Raw genomic sequence first — 12,085 nt, 5'->3', positions numbered from 1 at the left:
ATTTGACCAAGATCAAACTAGTTTGCAATGCAGCGTGGAACAGCCTTCTGCCTTAACTACTCAACTGTTTCAGTTAGATAAAATAGCTCTTTTTTTCCCCATTTAGCATAACCCGAGCATATGTTAACTTGGGTAATTACATTCTGCTTACATAAAATTTGCAATGTAGCTTCAGCTGGCTATAGAGTTATGTTGTAGATTTGCTGTGTGGAAACCTTCCGTGCTAAAGAAGGCAGCATTTCAGCAGTAGGGGATGCAGTCTCTCTCTCTCTCTCTCTCTCTCTCTAATATATAAATCATAGTTTATAAGTGATTTTCTCTCTCTCTGGCAGGAAAAACTTTTTTTTTTTTTTTAAAGAGACAGAATATTCCTACCAGGCGACAGAATAACATCATCAGTGTCAACATGCTCTCTCAGCAAAGCGAAAGCATCTAGAGAGAGGGGGGTAGGCGAGCCTAGTGAGCAGACGGCACAGTCCCCTCGTATGTATAGATCAGCATTTTGGATCTCTACATAAAAAGTACTGCGTGAATATTAAATTATTTTAATAGTGATATAGATTCGCAGGTAGGCAAGCATTTGCTTTTACTGAATTTCTGTTTTCTAAATCTGCCATCAGAGGGGACGTTTATGGTAAAAAGGTTGTAGTTAAAAATTTAAAATATGGACACATGCTATATGATTTGTTGTTCCCATTGTACAGGAGCTGCATATTTCACACAACAGATGTGATTACAGTATATCAGCTTCATCCCTCCTTGCTCATTTTGAACAGTATCTTATTTTAAATCCAAAAATTCCCAGAGCCAGGTGAGACATACATAGGACTAGAAACCATGGTCCTTTGGCTCCAAAGGCTGCTACTACTTGTGCTAAAGAAGTTTTATAACATTGATAGCGGTAGCTGCAGCCACTAGAGAGCATCATCACTCACTATTTAATACATACAAAGCCTGTGAATTATATCACCTTGCAATATAAACTCCGAAAGCAGATAGTTTGGCCAGACTGATCCCTCATAGAAGAGCACTGATTTTGAGGAACTTCAGGGGGTAGCCGAGTTAGTCTGTTACAGAAAAAAAAACAGCAAGCAAATGGTCTGTTAGCCCTTTATATACTAACAAAACATATTGATGGTACCATGAGCTTTTGTAGGCACAGTCCACTTCTTCAGATGACCGGAGTTATGATTAGAGGTTAAGGAAACTCGAAATAAATAGGAGAAGGGAAGGGGGGCACAGGAAGGATCAGTTTGGTCAAATATTATCACAGTGATAGCTTGTACTGCTAGATATAGATATCTAATGGTATGCTAATAAAATATCAGCTGAAGGACAACAAAAAATAATCCAGCAGGTTCTATAAAGAATGCTTACCTCCCTCAAAAAAATAGAAATTAGAGGCTATGCTAAGTTAGGTGTTTCTGTCTGTTGCCATGCAGTAGACTCGTTGATGATTGAGAGCTATGTACCCATTCAGTACATGCCCATTCATTTTTATGAGTGGTGGTCTGACTGACAATAAATTAAACCATCAGTCTCTCTGTGAGAACCATCATGATCTGTTGGATAAACATGTGCATTTTAAAGGAGACTTGATCTGATACACAAAGGTGAGACTGAATGATCTGGTACAGTCTTTCATGCATTCATAAGACACATAATATTTGCTCCATGAGAATAATTATGGCCAAATAAGGGTGATTATCAACAGACTAAAACTTAACTGACTTGGTCTTAACCTATAGTAATAGATGGTAATAGGTATGAATCAAGTACATATTGCCAGGGATGAAAGTAACTAACAATTGCTCACAGGTACTGTCCTATTGCAATCCGGGGCCCTGAAAACTCTTTAAATAGCTCCCTGCTGGCTTTTCCTGCAGCTCAGTCAGTTCTTGCTGGAACTGGGCACACCTACTTACTTTTACCTCTGCATATTGCCCAAACTTTCTAATTGCTAGTTATCATAAAATCCATAAAAATACTCTGAAACAGCCTTTCTCGCTCACCTTTGATTTCCTCAAGGACTTATGAAAACATATTCCTCTACTAAGCATGTTAATGCTAAAGAAATTTCAGAGGACAGTCTGTAAATTGTATCAGTAATTTGAAAATCCAGAAGCTGAAACTAAGAATGGAAAGCGAGAAGGATTTTCCAACCTTGCCTGTGAGTTTGGCTGGCTTGCTTGTACTCTTGCTCCAGCATCAATCACTTAGATTTGGCCCAAATTTTTTGCAATAAAGTGATGCAAAATCTGGACAGTAAATCCTGAAACCAACTGACACTTGCCTGGATTCTAGTTTTCGTACAAACTCATGCCTCATCTCATATCTCTTAAATTATTCACAAAATGTGAGACCCCTATCATTTCTTCTGCTTTTTTTTTTAAGTTTCATTGTATAATTTTCTTTCGTACATTTTATTGTTTCTAAAGGGAAAACTATTTCTAAGTACACTCTCGGGCTTTTAAAATTTCTTCTGTTCAACATGAAGGGAGTAGTGTTTTAAGAGATCCTCAGTTTTATATAACAGATTTCATCCTGCAGAGCAGGAAATTTCTATCAGGACAGATACATCTTAAACAGTCAGGATCTGTGCTACGTGAAAGTGAATGTTCTTGTTTTTAAAGTGATTCTCATCTTGCTTTATGATTACTAGGAGAGTAATATAAACTAAAAACAAACAAACTATTCAGCCTCCCACGACTCAGACTGTAACAAAGCTAACTGGAACAGGACTCTCAAAGGTTTCAAGTTTTTTTCTAAATATAGAACCTGTGTTCTTCAACGTGTTTCCATTTTGGGCAAAACTGTATGTGCCATAATTATTTTCCTGAATATCTGAACTCACTTTTGAGAAACCCGGGACCAGTTATGGTTTTACAAAGTCATGCAAAACTGCAGTCATAACACAAAAATATGTGAAAGTCAACAACAGTTTCAAAATTTTGAGATTTTCGCTCTTCTAAGAGCGTGGTCCAAGATCTGAGACTCATCTATATAAACCTACCTGGACAGAAACTAACTAAAATGTTGCATTAATTTCTTGAAACAAAACTGCTGAGTTTTGCAAATGTTTCCATAGCCACGTATTCCTACTGAAGGAAACATGCCATCAAAAATACATTTCTTTATATGACATGTAATAGTGATGTGCCTTGTTTCCCCTTTCTTGCCCATAATGACAGGAGTTCAAATTTGAGTGTCTGTGTTTAATGCAATTCCAGAATGTACTTAAGCTCACAACTTTTGTTTTTCAACAGAATGATTTGTATCCACTTACTTTCTAAGGCCGTGGTCCCCAACACGGTGCCCGCAGGCGCCATGGCGCCCGCGGGGGCATTTCTCGGCGCCCGCCAAGTGCTCAGGGCTGGCCTGGCCCCGGGCACGTGGCGCATGCGCGGTGCTGGAGCCCGGGCGCGTGGCACACTGTGAGCACCGGCCCCGGGGGCGCCGCGGATTCACCCCCCGCGGCGCATGGGGGGGGGGGGAGAAAGCGCTAGCACTGGCCCTGGGCGTGCGGCACTTGGGGGAGAGAGCACCGGCCCCGGGCGCGCAGCGCTTGGTGGAGGGGGGGGGAGAGCGCCGGCCCCGGGCGCGCGGCGCTTGAGGGGAGAGCGCCGGCCCCGGAATGCGGCTATGAGGGGGCCCCGCCCCCCCGGGCGCCCGGCGGGCGAACGGCCATGCCTCCTGGAGCCCGGCAACCCCAAATGGTTGGGGACCACTGTTCTAAGGTGCCTTGCATTACAGTTGTAAGTCCATGATTTCCTACTGAGAAAGTGGGAGTCGCATAGATATCCTATACCTGTTGTAGGTCTCAGGGCAAATTAATTTCTGGTGTGGATCTATTATTGGGGTCAAGAGAATTACACCAGGGATTAATTTGTCCCCCTTTTGCATTAATGAAGTGCAAAGAATTACAACTTTACTGATTTGTGGAACAGTTCCTGGTAATCAAAAATATCTGCGGGTTAATCGGGCTGCAATGTTTAACATTAAATCTTACTTCTTGTAAATGGCTGGTATGTCATGGTAATGAGATTTCCTCCAGTTTTACAGACTGAATCTTGCTGATACACCCCCACAAGTCCTGGCTGCATGTATTTTATTCACTCCTTCCTTACTAATCTGTTTTTAAGTCATTAAGGTGAAAATAGTGGATTCTTACTGACCTTTTGACAGTTGATAAACACCCGGGCTGTGTCTACATTGGCATCCCTTTCCGGAAAAGGGATGCTAATGAGACACTTCGGAATTGCAAATCCACGGGGGATTTAAATACCCCCCGCGGCATTTGCATTTACATGGCTGCTGCTTTTTTCCGGCTCGGGGTTTTTGCTGGAGAAAAGCGCCAGTGTAGATGCGATTCTCCGGAAAATAAGCCCTTTTCCTGAAGATCCCTTATTCCTACTTTCAAGTTTTCAAAAACTTTAAAAAACAACAAATAGTCTAGTAGCACTTTAAAGACTAAGAAAAAATGTAGATGGTATCATGAGCTTTCATGGGCACAACCCACTTCTTCAGATGAGAGGAGAGAGCGCTCTCTAGGTACCTGGGAGCAGCCCTTGCCTGTCGCCCCGCGGCCCACTGGAGAGGATTGTTCTAGCACCCCCCAGGTTCCAATACATGGCTGCCAGCTCTCAGCCTACATGGCTAACTAGACAAACCAGGGATGCTAACAGCTGTCTACTGGAGTGGAACTCATTTCATACAGGAGACACAACAGCTGTCCAAAAGTAACAATTTTGGATCACTACTATTCATGATTGTACTTGAACTGCTGCTCTTGAGGTGAAAAAGCACTGTATCTATTCAGAAGGACTCTTCTATATGACTGGATTTATACACCAGATTTCAAATTCTCACCCTTGCTTGTATGTGGATATTGGGATGTTTAGTGTCCATTAGACAGAAGCTTGATAAATATGAAATAAACATCAGGTTTGTCTTAAGATAATAGAAGCAAACAAAATTCTTTAGTTTTACTTTTCAAGTCAAAATCCTTTGTTGTTCTTGGAAGTTAAATGCTTTAATTTGTATTTGGGAAATTATGTGATCTGTAGGTCATACTTAGCTACTTTCCAAATAAGAAAAACATTCTGAACGGGTTGAGTAATAAAAGACTGCATTGTATTGAGCTCAATTGCCTAGGTGTAGGAGAGTTGGGAGTGACATTAGGATAAAGGTCTTTGTGTGGACAGAAATATCATTTAGATGGCCTTTGTACTTCCAGTAAATCCAATTGCTGTCTTTAAGTCTGGGAGACTTCTCCCTCACTTTAGATTGGTTATGGCCAGTTCTGTATTGGATCTTTCCTGCTTAAAGACTGCTTTTCCAAAAATGAAAATATATGTGTTAATAGAATCATTGCATTGCACATCTTCTCTTTGCTTCTCACATTGCTCCCTGTGTTCAGAATCATGTTCCATTGAAATAAATGCATCATTTTGATAAGACCATTTCAATTTAAGATTTAAAAAAAAACCTAGGATGAAATAATTTGTTCTGTTTTAGGCCTGAAAATGGCTAGTGATTTTGAGTGATCACTAGCCAATCAGTCTCTCTTTGACCCCTTATCCTCCAGTGCCTGGGATTATGGGTTTGAGTCCCATCCTCTCCCTGAGAGCAGCCAGGCAGCCACCACTAGCTTCCCCAGTGCTGCAGTTGATATCAGCTGACGGTAGGGGGGATGAGGCATCTGCTGAAGTAATCACGACCTGGTGGCATTCCATTAGGAACGCAAAATTCTTTTTGAAGACTTACATGTTCTGTTCAAGGGTAACTCTGAGCATGTCAAAATCTCAGAACTTAAATGTGATAGTGGAATAAGAAACCTTGTTCAATTCAAGCTAAAAGTGAATGCAACAAAATGTTATGTTCCCATTCTAAGCCAGCGTGTGACATGCTTTCCTTTTTCTTTAAACTTATTTATAACCCAGGAGTGTCTCAGTAAACAAAAGGCATGTGTCTGTGCTTCTCACCATCTTTCTTATGTTGTGTGGGTGTCCCTGTTTATTTAAGAACGCAGGAATTGTGCCCTTGCTGTGCTCACAGCATGTGTGTGTGATAATTGCCAACTCACTGGAGAAGACACCTAATTACAGTTAATGTTGAGGAGTAATAGAAGTAGCTCTGGAGAATAGAAGATTTAGTTCTGCACTGAGCTTGGCATTTATGGATAGCAAGGGTCTAGTGAGAGTGGGGCTTTTTTCCCACTTTTGGGCCGGGGTGCTGTAAGCTTCCACCTGTGCTTGCTTTCTTCTTGTTCACCCAAGCCAGGAATTAGAAGACTTAGGGAGTTCTCTCCACCAGAAGGTAATAATAGCATGCCCTTAGGACAGTGGTCCCCAACCTTTTTAGGTTGTCGGGCGCCAGGGGGCATGGCCGTTTGCCCGCCGGGCGCCAGGGGGCAGGGACCGGGGGTGCCCCCCCACCTAGCTGCGCGCCCGGGGGCGGGGCCCCCCCATAGCTGCGCGCCTGGGGGCGGGGCCCCCCCATAGCTGCGCGCCCGGGGGCGGGGCCCCCCCATAGCTGCGCGCCCGGGGGCAGGCCCCCTTCAAGGGCCGCGTGCCCGGGGCCGGCGCTCCCCCCCCCCTCCCGCCGAGTGCCGCGCGCCCGGGGCCGGCGCTCCCCCCCCCTCCCGCCGAGTGCCGCGCGCCCGGGGCCGGCGCTCCCCCCCCCCCTCCCGCCGAGTGCCGCGCGCCCGGGGCCGGCGCTCCCCCCCCCCCCCCGCCGAGTGCCGCGCGCCTGGGGCCGGCGCTCCCCCCCCCCTCCCGCCGAGTGCCGCGCGCCCGGGGCCGGCGCTCCCCCCCCCCTCCCGCCGAGTGCCACGCGCCCGGGGCCGGCGCTCCCCCCCCCCCCCCCGCCGAGTGCCGCGCGCCCGGGGCCGGCGCTCCCCCCCCCCTCCCGCCGAGTGCCGCGCGCCCGGGGCCGGCGCTCCCCCCCCCCCCGCCGAGTGCCGCGCGCCCGGGGCCGGCGCTCCCCCCCTCCCGCCGAGTGCCGCGCGCCCAGGGCCGGCGCTCCCCCCCCCGCCGCCTCCCGCCGAGTGCCGCGCGCCCGGCGCTCCCCCCGCTATGCGCGCTCCCCCCGCAAGCGCCCGTGCGCCATGTGCCAGGGCCAGGCCAGCCCCGAGCACCTGGCGGGCGCATTGAAATGCCCCCGCGGGCGCCATAGCGCCCGTGGGCACCGTGTTGGGGACCACGGCCTTAGGAAGTCCAGTTGGAGGCTATGGGGCAGGAAGGATCAATCCTTCTGCTTTCACCCACCCTTTCCTAATATACTCCAAGCCCTTCTATAGATAGTTTTAAGATGCTTGTGTAACACACACACCTACTGTGGTTCACTGTCCCACATAGTAGCACTTAGACCACTTACAGCAAGAGATAAGAACGAGTGAGCTCTGCAGCCTAAGCCGAGAGCCAGCTGGCTTTGTAGCTCAAGCTATAGAGGCTCCTACACTAAGTTCCAGAGATCCCGGCTTCAGATCTGCTCAGTTACGCTTGCCTTTTGTATGAGAATGAGAAATGACTTCTCTGAGTTTGCAACTACCCATAGAAGGGAGCACAAATTATATGTTCCCAGCATCTAAAGGTAGAAGGTGGCATCTCTGTGGCACACGTAGACCCTGACCGCCTCAAGAAGAAGAACTCATCCCCAAATGCAAACTTACTTGTAGAGTCCTGCACAGATAAAGTGTGGATCTGCATCCACCAGGTTCGACGCATCCTCTGATCTGCAAGGCGTGATCCAGATTTTATTTGCATCTACACAGCAAACCATCCAGAGAAGTGGGGGAAGGAAGCACAGATGAGTGAGGAGTGGGCAGGGTTGATCAGTGAAAAGGCAGGCAGCACAAAAGCAGGATTGGGAGTAAGTGGCAGCAGGGGCCCGAGGCTAGGGCTCCACAGGTCAGTGCTTCCCAGGCAGAGTTGGAGGGGGACTGGGCAGGGAGATTTAGGATGGAGCTTGTTGCATCTTTTCCCTGTTAGCAGTGCAGAGGCCTGCTCTGGCAACCCACTCCACCAGCCGCCAAGCAGACGGTGGAGGGAGAGCCCCGCGTGGGTGTCCACTCCCCTATCCATGGATATCCACATCCATGGATGTAGATACCTGCAGATATGCATGGCTTTACTTACTTGCAATCCTGCATGTTTATCAAACGCAATACAATTTCTGATAACAGTTGTCTTCATGGCTGTGAAGGAGTTCTGGTAACAAAAGCCTCTGAATCTTGCAGTGCAGCCCCTGGCTGTCAAGAGAAGAGGAAACAAAGGATTAACTCCAAAGCCCTTTGAAACCAAAGGAAGTATTGGTGTTGGCTTAAATGTGACTCTAACAGTCTGAGCCCATTTCTTGAATATGAATGTACATTCTAGCAATGTGTAATTATATCTATACTGCAGTGTACCAGTGAGATCATAATTAACCAAAAAAGCTTGAAGAACCAAAATTGGTCAGACTTATGGCTCTTAATCAGTCATCACCAGTTTAATATTATCACTTTGTACACAAATATACTGTACTTTGTAGATATAAACTTTACCACAATTAAGTGGCTACAGCAAATCATAGGCACTACATTTATTATTAAAAACAAAACTTCATCAGTGCTTAGCCAGCTTCTTTCCTCTGTTCACCCACATTGTCTTTTGTTGTGGAGAGGTTTGTTAATGCCATTAAGACAGGGTGAGGAACCTCCTGTTGACCAGAGCAACGGCAGGCACAGCCACTCATAGTTCCCCATGGCTGTGGTTTGTTATTACTGGCCAATGAGAGCTATGGGAAGTTGGGGGCCTAGCCCATGCGGCCTCCTTGAGCTCTCATCAGCCAGGAACAGTGAACCGTGGCCACTGGGCACTGTAAGACTACAGGCCTGCAGATGCTGCGATAAACACCCCCGAAGGGACTGCCCTGGATAAAAGCGTTAAAAACGGAGGCTTTTACGTGATGTGTTCAGATATTCTGGTAAGTGGGCCACCTCAGGGATCTATATTGGAAGAAAAGAACAGATTTGTATTTGAAAAAATTAGGATAGAGCCAAAATTTGCTCTCATGGTAAATAATTCCATTGATTTCAACAAGGATGTCCTGTGAATTTACACCTAAAGTGGTGAAAGCAGATTTTGGCCTTCCCTACCCAGAAAAGTTATAGTAAATAGGAACACTTCTCCCTTCCCAAAAAATACCCCAAAATAGATCACTAATGAGGTGTTCACAGAACTCCTAAATTAAACATTTGAAATCAAAATCTACAATCAGCCGTAACTAGGAGCACCATGCTATTTATGGCCACCCCAAAATACATTTAAAAATAGGAGTGAACCTGCTTTAAATTTTTTGTTTTGCTTTGCTTTGGGGTTTTGCTTTGTTTTTGTTTGTTTTGTTTGTTTTAAAGAGCAAGGAAACGTGTGTGTGTGTGTTTTTTTTTTTTTTTAAGATCTGCTCACTTGGAGGCATCATTTATATTCTAGATGGGGGGAGGGATTAAATTTTCAGTCTGCTGATGTCGTTTCCCTTGTATTAGCACAACTTGCAACCCAGGGGAAGCTGCCCTTCTGAAAATGTGCCACATAGTGCATATACCTATCCCAAGGGACTTAGAATTAGCCAGAGGCTTAGTAACAGTGAGCTGTAGAAATGATCATGAGAATGACACAGAATTGCTCTGCATACGCTGCCTTTGTTTCAGCTTGACTGTTGCAGGAGGCAGTGCTTGTTTGGATGTTTAAAGTCTTTCATCAGATGATACTATTTCCATATTAAATATAGTGGAAAGTCCTTGCCATGCATGGCTATGTTTACAGCAGTGGTAATTGCACCTACTTGAAAGCTGCAACTGTTTGTTGTTAACACAAATGGAAAAATTATTTATTTATTTTTCTAAATAACATTTCTCTTTTTTTTTTGGTGTGCTTTCATATCTGGATTGCTAACATTGAGTTACCTTGAATAATAGAGTCAGTCTAGTACTCATTCCCGGCAGAAGAAAGAGGTACTAAGATATTTCAGACCTCCATAACTCTGCTTTCTTAGAGAAAATGCTAGGCAATCACTATATTCATTTACAGATGTAAAACACTGACATTCCTACAAAGCTGTGAAAAACTTAGTTCTGTGCAAGAGCTCAGGAATGCATATATCACAGGAATCATCTTCTTCTAAAGATCTTTCATATGTACTATGAATTGTTTTACAAAGTATAGGTCAGATTTATAAAATATATACAAAATATAGGAAACCACCTTTGTCGTGTTGTCTCTGTACTGTTTGCATACTTTGCATGCAGCTGGGGCAAGCTATGTCCTTATTTTTAAATGGTTGAAAGATTATCCCTCTCCCTAACACAGCTGCATCGGGAACTGGGATAGAAGGGTTTCCTCTACTTTACTATATGTGGTCTCTTTAGGGCTACCCAGACCTTGGTCATGTGTGGAAAACCATCCACTGCTTCCCATAACAGGAGAGTGGACTCTGAGTAGGCAGTAATGGTACTTTTCCAGTTAGGGTTGCCAGGTGTCCAGTATTGAACCGGACAGTCCAGTATTTTCGCTTCCTGTCTGGTTAAAAAAAATTCAGAAAATACTGAACACCACCTAAAATGTCCAGTACTTTCTGTTTTTGTTGTTGTTGTTCCCTTCCCCCCCCCCCCCCCAGCCAGGAGATGAAAATCCTGGGCTGTCCGGCTCAATATGGAGGCAGCCTGGCAACCCTAGTGCTTACTGGGTTCCACAGGGGAGCTGTCTGGCCCGGCGCAGGGTGTCAAGATGGCGGTCTCCCACCTGCAGCCTGTTAGTGCCAAAAAGCCTCCCCACGCAGTTTTTAAAAGGGCCACGGTGTGGGTTTTTTTGTTTTATTTTGGGGGGGGGGGGGTTTGCTTAACAACTCTCAGGGGCCTTTTTTTTTTTTTCCTCAACAAACTTTTTCCTGGTGTGTTTTGTTGTTGTTTGGTATTTTTTCTGAAACCATCTAGCAACCCTATTTTCAGCTGATCTAGCTGGACACACAGAAAGAAACAAGATGTGCCCTTTCAGCGCTGCAGCACTACCACATGCACTCCATGTGCAAGAGGAGTGCCCCATCCCAGTCTCATTTAGGCATGGACTGGTGCACTTATTCCCTGCCTCTTAGTTCAGGTTGTGGCTCGGTGCCACCATGTTACTCATGAAATGTAATAATTATAAAACCGCTTCAGAAGGAAGGATTGGGTTGTGGTTAAAGGCACTGGACAAGGATTTCAGGAGATCTGAGTTCAGTTCCAAGTCCTGCTACAGGCTTCCTGTGTGACTTTTTGTGTGTGTGTGCAGGTCATCTAATCTTTCCATACCTCAATTCATCATCATCATCAACTACCATGGGCTCAGCGCCCATTGGTGTCCGATGCCTCCCTTGTTATTTCCTTCCATCTTTCCCTGTCCAGTGTGGAGTGGCTTAGTTTCTGTAGACTAGCTCCACACCAATCTACTATATCCTCTTCCCATTCTCTATGGGGTCTGCCTCTCCTATTCCGACCATCCATTATGCCGAATACCAGGGTCTTAACTTTTTGCTCGTTGTCCATTCTGCAGATATGCCCGAATAGCTGTAACTTTCATTGTATAACCTTCTGCAGTAGGTTCTCTTTCCCTATTTGTAAAACGGGGATGATAATGCTTTACTTTCCTTTTTATCTATTCAGATTGTAAGGGTCTTTGGTGCAGGGACTGTCCTTTACTGTATGTCAAATGGGGTGCTTAAGGCAAAATACACCTTCTCCTATGTACTCCAGAGTCTACATATGCAGGTGTGCAGTTCAGTCTGTAGTTACAAATACTATACCTGCTCCAATTTTGAGTATTTTAAAAGATTATCATAGCATCACTGACGTATTGCAATCTCTCCTTAGTAGGTATGTGCTGCTTAAGAAACCAGATCCTGCCATCTTAACCCACATGAACAGGGCCTCATTCTGTGGGGTTGATTTCACAGGGAGTTTACGACTAAGGCTGTACACCTGTGATGGAGGTTGTGGAAGTCAAGGATCCTGTGACTTTCCTCAAACTCTGTGACTTCTGTAAGGGCCAATGGTAACTGATCTCAAGACCGC

At 45.5% G+C, this 12,085-nt stretch overlaps 1 protein-coding gene and 1 long non-coding RNA gene across 15 annotated transcripts in view; one reads left to right on the top strand and one right to left on the bottom strand.

The window, feature by feature from the left end:
* The window catches only part of PHACTR1 (phosphatase and actin regulator 1), a 458,960-nt gene that overhangs the window by 186,314 nt on the left and 260,561 nt on the right, over positions 1-12,085 (top strand). The gene's annotated exons all lie outside the window — the stretch shown is intronic.
* The window catches only part of LOC142827173 (uncharacterized), a 31,135-nt gene that overhangs the window by 4,275 nt on the left and 14,775 nt on the right, over positions 1-12,085 (bottom strand). Inside the window, exons 2-4 of one of the 2 annotated variants that reach the window (XR_012901646.1) lie at positions 8,139-8,251; positions 7,673-7,766; positions 937-1,067 (exon numbers count right to left, since the gene is read on the bottom strand). This is a non-coding gene — a long non-coding RNA (uncharacterized LOC142827173). Of the gene's footprint in view, positions 1-936; positions 1,068-7,672; positions 7,767-8,138; positions 8,252-12,085 lie in introns of those variants that run through there. The other variant, XR_012901645.1, reaches the window with a different exon arrangement.

Source organism: Pelodiscus sinensis, chromosome 2 (assembly GCF_049634645.1).
Source record: "Pelodiscus sinensis isolate JC-2024 chromosome 2, ASM4963464v1, whole genome shotgun sequence".
Classification (NCBI taxonomy): Eukaryota; Metazoa; Chordata; order Testudines; family Trionychidae; genus Pelodiscus; species Pelodiscus sinensis.
The sequence above is the reverse complement of the archived record's forward strand: the minus strand, read 5'-3'. Positions and strand labels throughout refer to the sequence as shown.